The sequence below is a fragment of the Topomyia yanbarensis genome, chromosome 2 (assembly GCF_030247195.1).
Source record: "Topomyia yanbarensis strain Yona2022 chromosome 2, ASM3024719v1, whole genome shotgun sequence".
NCBI lineage: Eukaryota > Metazoa > Arthropoda > Insecta > Diptera > Culicidae > Topomyia > Topomyia yanbarensis.
Genome location: NC_080671.1, coordinates 353,121,228 through 353,135,588, shown reverse-complemented (window position 1 = coordinate 353,135,588; position 14,361 = coordinate 353,121,228). Strand labels below are relative to the sequence as shown.

Genomic DNA, 14,361 nt, shown 5'->3' with positions numbered 1-14,361 from the left:
TCAGGATGCGCCATCTCGATGTATCCTATTTCAACATTGAACAACTCCGCCACTTCACCCTTTCCGGCGGAGTAAATAAACATTCCCACGGTAAAGATGGACAAGTCTGTCTATGCCAAGGGACATGCTGGTGAACTCGAGTGATTCGTAGTTATGCTGCCTAACCTCGACCCTCATCAGCAGAAGATAAAAGTTAAGCCCGTAAGATATTAAGCCTGTTCTAATGACCATGCCACTTCTAGTTTTCCGATCGGTATACTTCACATCTTTGCTCTCACTTTAGTAATATGGCTCTAATTTTCCCTACCCAGTAATCTTTAGCTAATTCAATGTCGTTAAAATGTAAAAAATAAATAAATAAACAATATTAGTGAATTTGGGGGACACAGAGCCCATACGTTATAAATCAAACATCACTGCACGACCAGAAAGTAACTGTTTGGGCCGGAGTGTGCTCCAAAACCATCATCAGTCCTTACTTTTTCAAAGAGGGAGAGACCATCGGCGGCGCACGCTACCGTTGGATTTTGGCGCACTTTGTCTATCCTCAAATGCAGAAAAAAGGTCTGAACAACTTCTATTTTCAACAAGACGGGAAACTCTGCCATACCGCCGCCGCTACAATCAAGTTCGTGCAGAGCAAATTCCCAAGACACGTTGTCTCAAAAAATGGTGATTTGGAATGGCCTCTCCGGATTTAACGGTACCAGACTTTTTTCAGTGGGGTTACTTGAAAAGTAAAGTTTATTCTAGCAAACCTAAGAACCTTGACGAACTCAAAGCTAATATACGGCATGAAATTGCTGTGATTAAGCCCGAAAGGCTGTGCTTTTTGTGTATCAAATGGAGGTGGTCATTTAATCGACGTTGTATTCTAAACCTGGTTTATAATAAATGGCATAAAATATCCTAAAAAACTTGCTTACTTGTAAAAATGGCGGAGTTGTTCAATGTTGAAAAAGGATACATCCAGCTGGCTCATCCTGTATATGTAACCGAACCAAAAAATAAGAATAACTGATACGCAGCTATGAAACACTCGAAACAGTAAGCAGTGAACACGCTTTCGCTGAGTCGTCGATGAATATGCCCGAAATCATATTCAAATACTATTTCCTAGAATCAGTCTTTTAAATAAAGCCTAAATTTGGATAAAAGCTAACGTTTATGCATTGTTTAACAAAAAAGAAGTGGTGATACTCAGAAGACACCCTGTAGAACCTTCTCCATTCCCGATAGATATTTTTGAAGTTCGTTTTTCCTAAAGTTTTCAAATAGTTTGTAGTAACGCTACTGAAGTCCGATTCTCCAATAAATTCTTTGAAGTTTGTAAGACTTTTAAGAATCCCGACAAATATCGCAGAAGTTTAATGGCTTTCCAGAAATTCATAAGATTTCCATTTTTTTCGTAGTGTTTTCCTTGAAGTTTAGAAAACATGGCTGGAGTTCGCTGTATAAAGTTAGAAGTTAGTAGATTCTCTGTAGTTCAAAAACCACCGATGTAGGTGGGGCTTCGAAGCAATTTCTGAACTGTGTAGATTTTCGTTGCATTCGGTACGAATTTCTTGAGATCTAAAAACTGCTTTGAGTTGCATAAAACTTATTTAAAGTTTGTAGTAAACGTCTTGTACCAAAAATTCGTAGAATAGTACCGCCGTCTTCATAATGGTCCAACAATCCAGGTGTGTTTATGCTACTTGATTTTGGGCCGCCATTCTTCACTTTCCTTGTGGTGGATGCATCTTCCTTGATTGCAGATAGTCAGCTAATGCAGTCTCCGAAGACGATAACCTACTGCAGTATATCTTCTGAACAAGCTGGTCTTTCTTGCGGTTTGCGTGATACTTGTCCAACCCATTGTAGTCGACAATTGTATATCAGCCTCCCATAATAAACAAGATTCTATACTTGAAACAGTATTCGGTTTTTGCGTCTTTCTTCCATTTCCATTGTGTTGAAGCATTGAGCGCAGAATATAGCTCTCAAACACAACGAGCACTCAATAGTCTGTCTCTTTCAAAAACTATACCTCATATACTGCCATGAGCAGCAGGGAGTGTCAGCTATTTGTGTGGAACAATTTTCGTTCGCGTTTGTAGGCTACGCTGTCTTATTCGCAATCGCACACGATTTTTTACTTCTCGGCTACCATTGTTATCCCATGCAGCCTTCCAAAATACATACATAAACTTTTTGATAATCTTGTATCCCATTTCCACCTCGGAACCACCACCGTTCGGACCGCTTCGTGCCCGACCAAAAACCATGTACTTTATATTAGCAGATTAAGATTTTTGTAGTATTTTTTAAAATCACACAAACGCCTATCCCGCTGCTATGCGATGTACGCCAAATTCAGTGAATCTAAGAAGCATGTGAAATATTCGTTCCGATTCTTTGAACATCATGGATCGCCTGAATCAAAGTACTCCGTGTATGTAAAATTCAATGTTCAAGCATTATCTGCCACAGTTTATTTCGTTTCATTGACTCGTACGCCGCATTGAAAGTCACAAATGACTTGGGAGCCGGCAGGTTGTATTTTAGGAATTTATCCAAGATTTGTCGCAGTGTAAACATCTGATCTGTCGTTGATCATCCTTCCCGAAACACGCTTTGGCATTTCTAACAAAAGATCCAACTAACGGGGGCAGTCTGTTAAAGAGACACGGTAAAGAAATCTTATAGGCAATATTGAGGATTATGATCCTTCTTGTATATTTGATATATGAGGTCATCGAACCAATCCTAAGGTATTACTTCTTCCAAGATCATATCGATCACGCAGTGGATTGCTTTGTACTGTCGGCCACTCTCCATTTTTCGATTTTTTTGGGAGGACCTTTCCAACAGCCTTGCCATTTTTTTGATGCTCATTTCGACAAGTGTGAGTTGATCTACGGCTAGACTATCATCCTCATTTCTTATTCTATTCGTCATTTCTCAACTTGCTTGACTATAACTCCTTCCACCTGGTAGCAACTCATGTACGGTCTCTAAACAGATTCCCGTCCCGGTTGTGGATCATGACCGGTACCGGGATGCTCTTCCTTCTCATGTTGTTGATCGATTCGTAAAAGTTTCGAACACTATGTCTGCAAAGTTGGTTCCGCGAGTACTTTCCCGTCGTGCCCACGTTTTTTAGGCCGGTAGCCAACAGCTCATCATGATGTTCTCAGTTCTGGCGTACAACCGCTGCAAACATTCGGCTTCTAGCCTTGTTTTTTTTGTCTGTCGCTTGTTGGCGCTCTACTTCGAACTGGCCATTCTATTGTTGTACTAACCACCTTATATACCTGCAGCCATACTGCATTCAGGGGCGACACTACGGAACTAGTTCGAATCGACTTTTTCATACAAGCTTGCATACAATAAACCTTTCGTTTCGAGATGCGCAATGTCACCCCAGATTATTCCCAGTTGGTCGATCGTTGATTCGTTCGAGTTTGGCGTATTTCTTGGCAAATTCCTCAGCCGGCAGTAACCGTATGTTCAGACAAATGGTTCTCTCACACCTGGAAGTGGTTATGCGCGTATCTTATACACCACAATATAATGCTCAGAGTCTGCGTCTCTTGGACGACCCTGACATCAGAGACATCGAAAAAATGTCACCTATCTATTAAATCTTGAAACATTTGGGAATACGTTTCGCTATTCGAGTGTTTATTTATTTATTTTGTATATTTATTATGGCTTTTGGCTTGGTTCGTCTTTTGAAAATAATATACATTTCAAAAATACAATTCAATTTATAATTCAAAGTAGATAAAAAAATTAATAATCGAAAATTATTTGTGTCGACTATCCTGGGCGCACTGCTTTACGCTTCTTGTGTTAATTTTCCTTCTTGGTAGTGAGCAATGGTCAGGTTTATCCTCTGCCGCTTACTAGTCATTCCGTCTGCCTTCTCCCTAGCTTGTGTTTGTGTTCACGTCGTAGTCGCTAGAGCTTCGATTTTCGTTGTTACATGTTTGGTGCTTTTTGTGTTTTCGAGTGCCTCTGGTATAGCTTTCTTCTTTCTTGTCTATTTCTTCTCTAGGTATCCCGATCAGAATGTAATAACAAGATTATACCAAAATGCTATTTTTATAGTAAGCTGTGTTATAGAACTGGTGTCGTTAGTAGTTGCTATGACAGATTGTAATAACAGCGCGAGATAGTATTTTGAAATGTTTTTGTTATGTGGTTTTAATCGGGATTTTAACTATTGGCTTGGGGATACCGTGGAATATTGTTAGTCCGGAATTTATTTTTTGAACCGGCTGTCTATGGCGTATCAGCAGATGAAAGGCTGACGTCCAAAAGGGGTTAAACCACAATTTGCCATTTTTACAGCATTTCCAAATTAAAATTGTTTATATCGTTAAAATTCACGATTTTATTATATGAACTACCTTTCAATTCAGAAGCATGTAGTTCGAGTAGGTAACCTCGTGGATACCTAGCGTCCAACAGGGGGTGCAGCACTTTAATTGCAATGACCGAACTAATTGACTCCATCATTAGTCAAATTGATAGCAAAAGAATTGTTGGTGCCCTTTTTCTGGACCTAAAAAAAGCATTCGATACTCTGGATCACTCAATCCTGCTTAAGAAGTTAGAATGCTATGGTATCAGGGGAGTAGCAAATCATATTATTCGTAGCTATCTGTCGTATAGGAACCAATTCGTATCTATTGGAGATTCGTGTAGCTCTTATAGACCAATAGAAATAGGAGTGCCCCAAGGCAGTAATATTGGGCCACTGTTATTTTTATTGTATATCAATGACCTAGGTAGACTCGGGTTAAAAGGGACTCCTCGTCTTTTCGCGGATGACACAGCGTTGTTCTACCCGAACAACAACTGCCTGGATATTGTACGCGACATTGAATCGGATTTAAAAACACTAACGACGTATTTAAACGAAAACCTTCTTTCCTTGAACCTATCAAAAACTAAATATATGCTGTTTCGTTCATCTAGAAGAGCTATAGGCGTGCATCCAGACCCAAGAATGGGACAGTCTGTAATTCAGGAAACTAACTGCTTCAAATATTTAGGACTTCACTTAGACCCCACACTCTCCTGGATTGAGCATATCACATCTATAGAGAGAAAAGTTGCATCGTTATGTGGGGCTATGCGTAAAGTATGCTCTTTTGTTCCCCAGCATGTACTTCTAAAATTTTATTATGCGCACATCCACTCATTGCTGAACTACCTTGTATCTGTGTGGGGCCGTGCCAGTATCTCGAATCTGAAAAAGCTACAAACGCTTCAAAACAGATGTCTTAAAATTATTTATAAAAAACCATTTATGTACCCTACTATTTTGTTATACAATAATAATGCCCATAACATTTTACCTTTGCTTGGGTTGACTAACTACCAAACAATAATATACATCCACAATGCTTTGCATAATACTATTGCTCATAACAATCTAGAATTTACAACAGGCATTCGAGCTCACAGCACTAGACAAGCCAATCATTTATTATACTCCAGAGTATCCACGAACCTTGGTCAAAGACGCATTTCTTTCATCGGACCTAAGTTATTCAACAAGCTTCCTACTGATTTAAAGCAAATAACATGTCGCACTCGTTTCCAAGCAAAATTGAAACTAATTTTAAAAAATAAAATAGGAGAATTTTTAATTTAAACTTCGTTCACCACCAATCGAGCTTATTCCTTTAGCTATAATTGGTTAACATTTTTTTTAATAAAAACAATTGATAAATGCATTTTTTATAGCAATTAGTAATAAATAAATTTAAATTATTATAAGCTTCCTGCAAAGCTACGATGGGACCCTTAAAAGGATTCTTTTCCGCTGGGTACTCGCCGTAGCTTCTTGTCAAATTTTGTGTTTTGTCGGTCTCGTAATGTTTTTTTTTGTTCTCAGCGTTTCCGCGATTCGTAACTTTGTTTTGTTGTGCTGACCTTTTTTTTTGTACGCTGAGAACTGATGTGTCCACTACCAGGGGGCTCCGTTTGTGAGCTTGTTGGTGTGGGGGTAAGAGGCGGGCTATTAAAAAAAAAAAAAACCAACAATTCATGCGTCCTTTCCTTATCTTTCGTTTTAGAGTTATGGTTTAGCAAAGTTGTTGCATGGCTTCTAGCGCTTTATTTGATTATTTCATATTAGTTCCGAACTCAGTCGCTGAGGAGGTGCTGTTATTAGCTTTTTAATAGAAAGAGATAGAAAGACGGTGTCTACGGCGAAGTTGTAAATCATGTAATTTTAAGTATATTTTCCGAAGATACTAACTTTGTAGTTCCTACAAAGTTAGTATCTTTTTCTCTTAATCCCTTATTGCTCGGTCAATTTTCAATATAGAGACATGATACTTTTACTAGAATTTTCGAAAAATTACGCTCAGCAATATACATTGGTGTAAGATAGAACATAGCCATACATAGCAAGTATGTGAGCGGCACTCACCTTCACGAACGATTGTTTACTTTACTTTTGCTTAAAACCTTGGAAAACGAACGAGAAAACTCGAATTTCCATTAGATACAATATATGGTTATCGTCTTTTGGGTGCCAGCCAATATTGAGGTTACGTCCATGGTTAACTTTGATTGCCAATAGCAAAAAATTTCAAATTTCTCAAATGACAGTTCACGACAGTTAGAACCATTAGGAAATGCAAAAATATCAATTTTGGAAAAATGCAGGTTGGCCCCTTTTAGACCAGTGGTTTTCAATCTTTTTTGTTCCATGTACCCCTTTTTGAATATTGATCTCCATAATGTACCCCTTTTTAAAATTGCTTACTATCGTTACCCTGTCAGAAAAAAAGTATTTTCAGTTGGATGAAACCTAAAATTTTCCAATTCGTAAAATATCCGAGGGGAAAGTTAGGATAACAAGTTAAAATTTATCCCGCACAATTCTCCCCCTGCAATAGTCTAATTCACCTCTGGGGGTGAATTCACCCCCGGTTGAAAAATACTGTTTTAGACGCCAGCCATTCAGATGTCGAAGGTTGTTTGGTGGTGTTGATTGTTGGTTGGATGAGTTTTTTTTAGTTGTTTTGGCTCTCGGGTTACCATAGTGTGCCGCCTGGTTACAGAACTGGCACGAGGGCATCTGCCCAGGGTACGTGCATAGGGGTATTTTTATGTAGTTAACACCTTGATATGATCTGCTCTCGAAAGTCAAGTGAGACGGTATACGTTGGATCAGTCGCATTCGCGCCACCCGAATGCCGTTCAGTTTCTTCAAGTGCCATTTGTGACAGATTTCACTTCGCCATACTTCAACAGGAAGCTTTTGATATAATCCGTAATAGTACTAGAGGTGCCAAATCATGTAGGCAAATTTCCGTTAGATCAAGGTCCATTTACACGAGGATCTTGGCTTTGATTTTTTTTCATTCGACGTCGTGTTGCATGTTGTTCTTCGCTACGAAGCTTCTGCCTCGACTAAGGAGTTCAATGTTATTAATACTACACACAGAAAAAAAATATTGGTAAAAATAAAAGCTTTTCACTCTTAGCAAAAAACAACCAACGCATACTCTTAGTTTGACAATAAAATTATTATTGGGATTACTATTCCTCATTAAATTGAAAGGAAAACTTTTATTTTGATTATTATTCTTCATTAATTTAAAAGTTTTACTTTCAACCCAATAGTTGGCGTTGGTTGTTTTTTGCTAAGAGCGGAACACTTTTACTTTTACCAATATTTTTTTCTGTGTATATGTCTCGTATGATGTAGCTGAATGTGTGAATCTTCTGTAAGCACTAGTTCCATTTTCACCTTGATCAACTGTTTCACCTCGCGCACTGCAGACCTAAAACGGGTCTGCGAAAAGTCAATCGCGATTGTGTTCTTCCGTAATGGCCGAAATTTATTTTGTTGTTCACTCATTTCACGCACAGTTGAGAGCAACTTGTTAGAGTGACACGGCGCGGTTAATATTTGTTGTTTGTATGCTGTTCGTAAGTGGTGCGCTTGTGGACCTCTGATCTGTACGAGATGAGTAAGAAGACTTGATTCGGGTTTATCGGGTGTGCTCCCGAAAACGTTTTCACGCCAAACAATTACTAGTACTACAGATTCTCATGCCTTTGGCTGTTACGAGATTGATCAACCTTAGGACGTAATCTTTGATGTTTGAAGGAAATCTTGCCATTCCTGCAACTGGAGCACAGAATTTTTCTCTTCCGACCTGGGCATTTAGTGCCCTGATGATGAGTTTTACGTCATGTTTTGGGCAACTCTCCGTAGGTCTTGTCTAAACGCGCATAGAACTCATGTTTCGCATCATCGGAGTTTGTCGGTTTTCAAAGCGCAGGCGGTGATCAAACTGAAGTCGACAAAATTGCCTTTAACCCACAACTGCTCCTACGATAATTTCTCATTCACTTGTACCGCACCATCAAGTTTCCTGAAGGGCTACAATCTCCTTTATTTTTGCAACTCTAAAGCAAACAGGGCAATTTCCGCAGATTCCAACGGAGTCCTGACGTTTAAAGTACCATGTTTTCAATCAATTTCCGTTAAACTTTGCTTTATCCTTTTCAGATTGTTCTATCCTGTATCTTCTTTTACATGTTTTAGGGCTGTTGGTTACAAATATGGTTTGAGGTCCTACCAGAACTGGGATACATAGGCTCATAATGAGGCTGCCACATTGGATATTGCTGACGAGATACAGCATTTTCCTTCAATCGTCCGTTCCAAAACAAACGCGGTTTTAAGAACAGATACTCTGGACGCGAAAAAAATAGTGAAGGGTGTAAGGAATACAATTGTATCACAAGAAAAGATTCGTAAAAAGTCACCCATTCAACCGATTGTTTTCAAAAAATAGAAAATAAAACCTATTATTGCTCTTTTCCATGTTCGATTTATTCGATTCATAGTAGTATCCTAATGCCGATGCCTTCCTCTTAGCATTGTTTATGAGGTCATTTGCAACTTTTGGGCCAACATTTTTCCTTGTGGAAATCCATTTTTTTGCTGATTTCTGCTTCTGATTTTACATCCTTTTTTGTTGGAGACGAACCACTGCGACCAGTACTGAGATCTATTGTGGTAATTTTACATTCTTAGGATGCTTCCAAAGTGTCCGCATCGTGATGGCCTAGCAATTCTGGATTGGCCTCAATTCAGGTGCGTTCAAGGGATTAAGATTCTGAACACTTTAGTCTTGCATTACTCCAGAACATTTTTGGAGGGATGCCATGGGGCTAAATGCGACAAGGTAAGTGTAGGACCATTGTGAGACTTCAAAAGAGGAAGTAGATGCTTTTGGAGGCTACACCTGCCCATTGACCGTTCCAGTTTTCACGAACGGAGTACTCCGCTTTCCACAAGAGCGAATTGCTTGTTAAATCATATATTTTTTGGTACATTTAGGCATCTTCTGCTTTTTAACTTCCTCAAGGACGTCAAACTTAGAACGAGTTGTGACGAAAAGGCCCAGGAAGCTACCGGAAATCTTCATTCACGTAAGTTTCGTCATCAAAGACGAGACAATGCAGTTTCGCACACTTTTATATGTACATTTCCAACTGTATTCTGCTGTTCATTGCGATTCGGCGCTTTATGGAATTTATACGTGTGTAGTCTTTCACGTTTTTGCGCAAACGTTTTGTTTAAATGCAGTTTTTCGATTCGTCGCTCATTGAACTTTTGGGATTCCTCTTGTATGCTTGGACTATCTGTTTTGACCACTTTTCGCATTCCTATCGACGGTCAAACGTTCGTTGTACCGTTTCGAATTATGACTAACCGTAGATTGTTGCTTGCTAATGGCACGATGAGAAAGATTCTGATTTTATAGGAATGTGTGCAAAATTTGTTTACACTGCTAATGTTCTTCCGACACGGTTACACAATTCCCAGTGAAACTTGCACAATGTAAACAATACGCACCGAACTATTTTTACTGAAAAGTACAATAGAAAATACATGATGGAAATAAAAGTTACAGGAACTTGAAAGAAGCTTGATTCCTTAAACCCGTTCATTGCAGAAATATTTAGTGCAGTACTAATACCTTACCATAGGAATGGCAAATATTAAAGGCCCATAATTGTTCTTATATGTCCAAATGTACTTGTGTGGGTGTGTAAGCAATGCCGCTGATACTGATAAAATAATTTTATTATAACTGATATAGTATTGATGGAAATAATTTTCCAGCATTCTGTCGAAATGCAAGGGTGGTAACACTTAACGCTAAATCGTTCATTAACCCTCAAAAAGGCAACCGGGTCTCAGAGGCCCGGCACGTTACAATTTTTTAGTTACAAAAAAATGTGTATGTAGTATAAGCTTGGGATTGGAAATTTTTATAAGTAGCTTTGAAATCTATAACAAAAATAAAGAATTGTGAAATTTTCATCTATGGAGTAATGGGCAGCAATGTTTGAATTTTTTACTTGCACAAAAAGGCAAGCCGGGCCTGGCAGGCCCGGTGTGCATGCAATATTTATTAGGAATACCACGGGTTTTATACATTAATATTTATATGAAAAAAACATTTTGATGAGTTCATCTTCATATTAGCAGGGATTTTTTTCATGTTTTGATTGATTTTATCTTTTTACCTTTTCTTATAAGAAAAAAATCTTGAAAGTTTGAGCGAATTCTATACATTTCTTGTAAAAATAGCATACGACAATGACGTGTGTCATATTTTTTTGGGTAAATACTTTTATTTCACCCACTGTGGTCTACTTGACAATTATTTGGATGCAACATAACCTAACTCTGTCGTTATTGTCTATTTTTTGTCTATTCTCTGTGTTATAGTTGTCGTAATTATTCAAATTGTAGGATCTAAAAGCAACAAAATATTTAAACGGCTATAAGATGATATGCCCATGTTTTCAATCGTCTCAAAGAATCTGAAATAATGGAAGAAATTCGAGCAAATTCAACAGCAGACGATTCCGAAACTGATTTGCAAAGCGAGGAAGAAGATGTGAATGATATTGCTTCCGACAATGAATCTGATGCAGACTCGGAAGAGAAATCTGAATATGTACTCCGGTTATGCATCAAAAGAAATTAATAGCAACCCAGAAGCATTTATTGGTCGTGTTCAAACGAAATAGAGCTCAGAACCAATCGACAGTCAACGTGATCTTCCGAGTACTCACCTTTTGGAAAAAATTTGATCTTTTTGCATCCATCGCCTTATACGCTGAAATCGGGATTTGCTTATTGTTTGTACTCAGCATCCTGTAATTCCGGAACCGGAAGTCGGATCAATTAGTAATTCAACAGCAGCCAATGGGAATGCTGTACCTTTCATTTGAAACCAAGTTTGTAAAAATCGGTAAAGAATTCGCTGAGAAATAGGTATGACATTATCTTAGGAACATGGTAAGTTCCCCCAAGGCATCAAGAACCGCCATAGCTGGCCAATGTGGTCGAAGTGCCTTCGGTGGGTCATTAATGATCTAGACATGCAAAGCCAAGTAATGTTGCACATATTTTAATATATATTGCATCATTTGGACATAATGGTAGTATCAGTTTCTATGGAAATTTGCTGTGTGATTGTACTCTTCAACACGTAACTCCAGAACCGAAAGTCGGATCAATAATAAAATTAATAGCGACCGATGGGAAGGCTGCACCTTTCATTTGAGACTAAATTTGTACAAATCGGTCCAGCTACCTCAGAGAAAAATCGGTGAGATTGTTTGCCACATACATACATCCATACATACAAACACACATACACACACATACAGATATTTTACGATCTCGACGAATTGAGTCGAATGGTATAAGAGATTTGGCCCTGCGGGTCTCGGTTAAAAAGTCGAAATTTCGACCGATTGCATAACCTTTCTATATGAGAACGGCAAAAAGGAGCTTGAATTTAGACGGGCCTGAGAGGCCCGGCTTGCCCTTTAATGTTAGGATTTTAGCTTGCCGTCACAAGGGTTAAATATTAAATACAAATTTTGCAAACCAATTGATGTTGGCAAGCTTTCCCAGAAGTCGGGGTTAACGACATTGAATTAATTGGCAACGCTTCTTGTCAGTCAGCTGATCGCATTAACCTGTAGCCACCAACCTTGGACATTAAAATAAACCTACAGTTCCGATGTGGTTCAGCTACGGACTGTGAAAACTGAAAGTTAATTCAAAACTGGATCCGCACTCATAATTAGGTCATCCATTCAACCCACATGCAAATAACCAGCTTCCCAGGGGATTCAACCAGTAGGTAGCAATAATTATTAGTATCAATTTTCGCAGTATGTATGTACAACATTGTCGATTCACCTTTCTTCCTCGCTTCTAGCTGAGACGATGAAGATCCCCCTTTTCAGCACAGCAGCATTCCGATGCAGCAGAAGCACCTACAAGGCTACCAGCAGCTACGTTAGCCAACCGACCGCAGAAACAGGTTTCAATGAAAGAGACACAAAAATCAATAAACTCCACCGAATCTTCTCTTCTTTTCTGTGCGAAACTTTTACCACAGGTTATCATTCGATTCGAGGTTGATTTTTCAGTATAACCACTACTATAGTTTCACGCCCACCAAATTGCGGGGGTAAATGTTAACCTATCACTTTCTCGAAGCGCAATTTGCATTGTCCAAGCGACCCGGAACGGCATACGATGAAATCGAAAACACTTCACCTATTTTTCTAGATCATCCAGTATCACAACACCCGTACTTCCTCTTACTCTGCTCTTCTATCTATCGGTATGCACCAGTTACAATCTCGGACCAGCGAAGGGGGTTTTCCGTCGTCCCGCACATCTCGACGGCCGATGAGCTCGAATGTGAAACGAAATAATCAACCATTGAACGTAATCACGTACTTGGGCGAAGATGCTGCATCACTTTTAATCGAAAATTTGCTTCCTTTCTCTTGTCTATAGTTTATTCGCACACACTTCACATCAAACCACACTTGTCACGAACTGCTCGTGTTGTTTTCTGATCAGATCCGTGTTTCATTGAAACCTATAATAATAATAATGGTCTGTCAAAAAAGAAGCTCGCGCTCCTCTCTCTTTTTTGTTCGCGCGATGGCCCTAACGCTGCACCAACACCGAGAAGCGTTGCAACAGTGAAACACACTAGCACTACTGAGCAACTAGAAAAAAAGAAGCAACTTTTATGCATGCGATGATATTTGATGCTTCTTGAATTGCTGCGGTGTTGTTTTGATTCATCCTTCCCGTTCGAATCGCTATAAAGTCCGCGTGGAGAGTCCGGAGAGCAGCGGTGTGTGCACGCGTAGAAGCTGCGAGAGCTTGGCCATTGTCGACAGTGAAGCGAGAGAGAGAGAGCCGATTTGCACAAAGCGATAGCCGTGAATGTGGGAAAGCTAGCTGTCAAAATCTATGCTTCTGCTGTGCTGTTTACGGTCTGTTTACATGGTTCACTTTGTTTTGCTCTCTTCTAATTCAACTGGTATATTGATTGTAGAGAGAACTGTTATACTGCGAGTACAGTTTGAAAAACAGTGTTCGCAGAGACTCAGTCACAGAGCAATATTGACGCTTTTTCTAATAGAATAATAATTATTAATATTTTTAGATAGATGCTAAAAGAGTTCATGAAACCATAATAATTGGAAGCAGAATGTATTTAGTCATTTACGGAAGAAACGAGAGCGAATCAACTTGTCACTAGTCCTCGAGTATCAGGAAATGAAACTGATACTGATTTAATTCAAATTCCCATCACTCTGAAACATCTTGTCCAATGTTGGTTATTAGGAAACGAACAATATCTGTTTTCAACTTCCAGAATCGCTTGTATGTAAAACAATCAATGTTGCCTTCTCCTAGCTGATATAAGTGACTGTTTCTTTTTCTTTTGTTTCCGAACGGTTATAGGACTGACAATTGTGTCCGATGATGTTGGCACGATATTCTAATATCAATTCTAATTTCTATTCCTATTCCAGTTCTTTCAATTCTTATTCATTCCATTTTTTCTGTTCTTATTCTTTTCCCTACTGATCGCAGTCACCTATTACTATTCCAGTCCTATACCCCTTCATATTATTTTTTATATTTTAACGACATTCAATTAGCTAGAGATTACTGAGTAGGGAAAGTTATGAAAACTAGAGCTAAAGTACAAACTAGAGCTAAAGTACTCAAGTGAGAGCAAGGATGTGAAGTAAACAAATCGGAAAAATAGAAGTGGCAGGGTTATTAGAACAGGTTTAATATCGTACGGGCTTAACTTTTGTCTTCTGCTGATGAGGGTCGAGCTTAGGCAGCATAACTCCCTTGGCATAGGCAGCAGTCCCTTGGTATAGACAGACTAATTTTCCATTCCTATTCCAATTCCAGTTACTATTCCTATTTCTATATTATTCCTATTCCTATTTATATTCATATTACTATTCTTATTG

General features: G+C 38.8%; 1 protein-coding gene across 4 annotated transcripts in view; it reads right to left on the bottom strand.

The window, feature by feature from the left end:
* LOC131684257 (extracellular serine/threonine protein CG31145) overlaps positions 1-13,059 on the bottom strand; it is a 177,094-nt gene extending 164,035 nt beyond the window's left edge. For all 4 annotated transcript variants that reach the window (XM_058966952.1, XM_058966951.1, XM_058966953.1 and 1 more), the window contains exon 1: positions 12,260-13,059. The gene's annotated coding sequence lies outside the window, so the exon portion shown is untranslated. The remainder of the gene's footprint in view (positions 1-12,259) is intronic.
* Between the last annotated feature and the right edge of the window lie 1,302 nt (positions 13,060-14,361).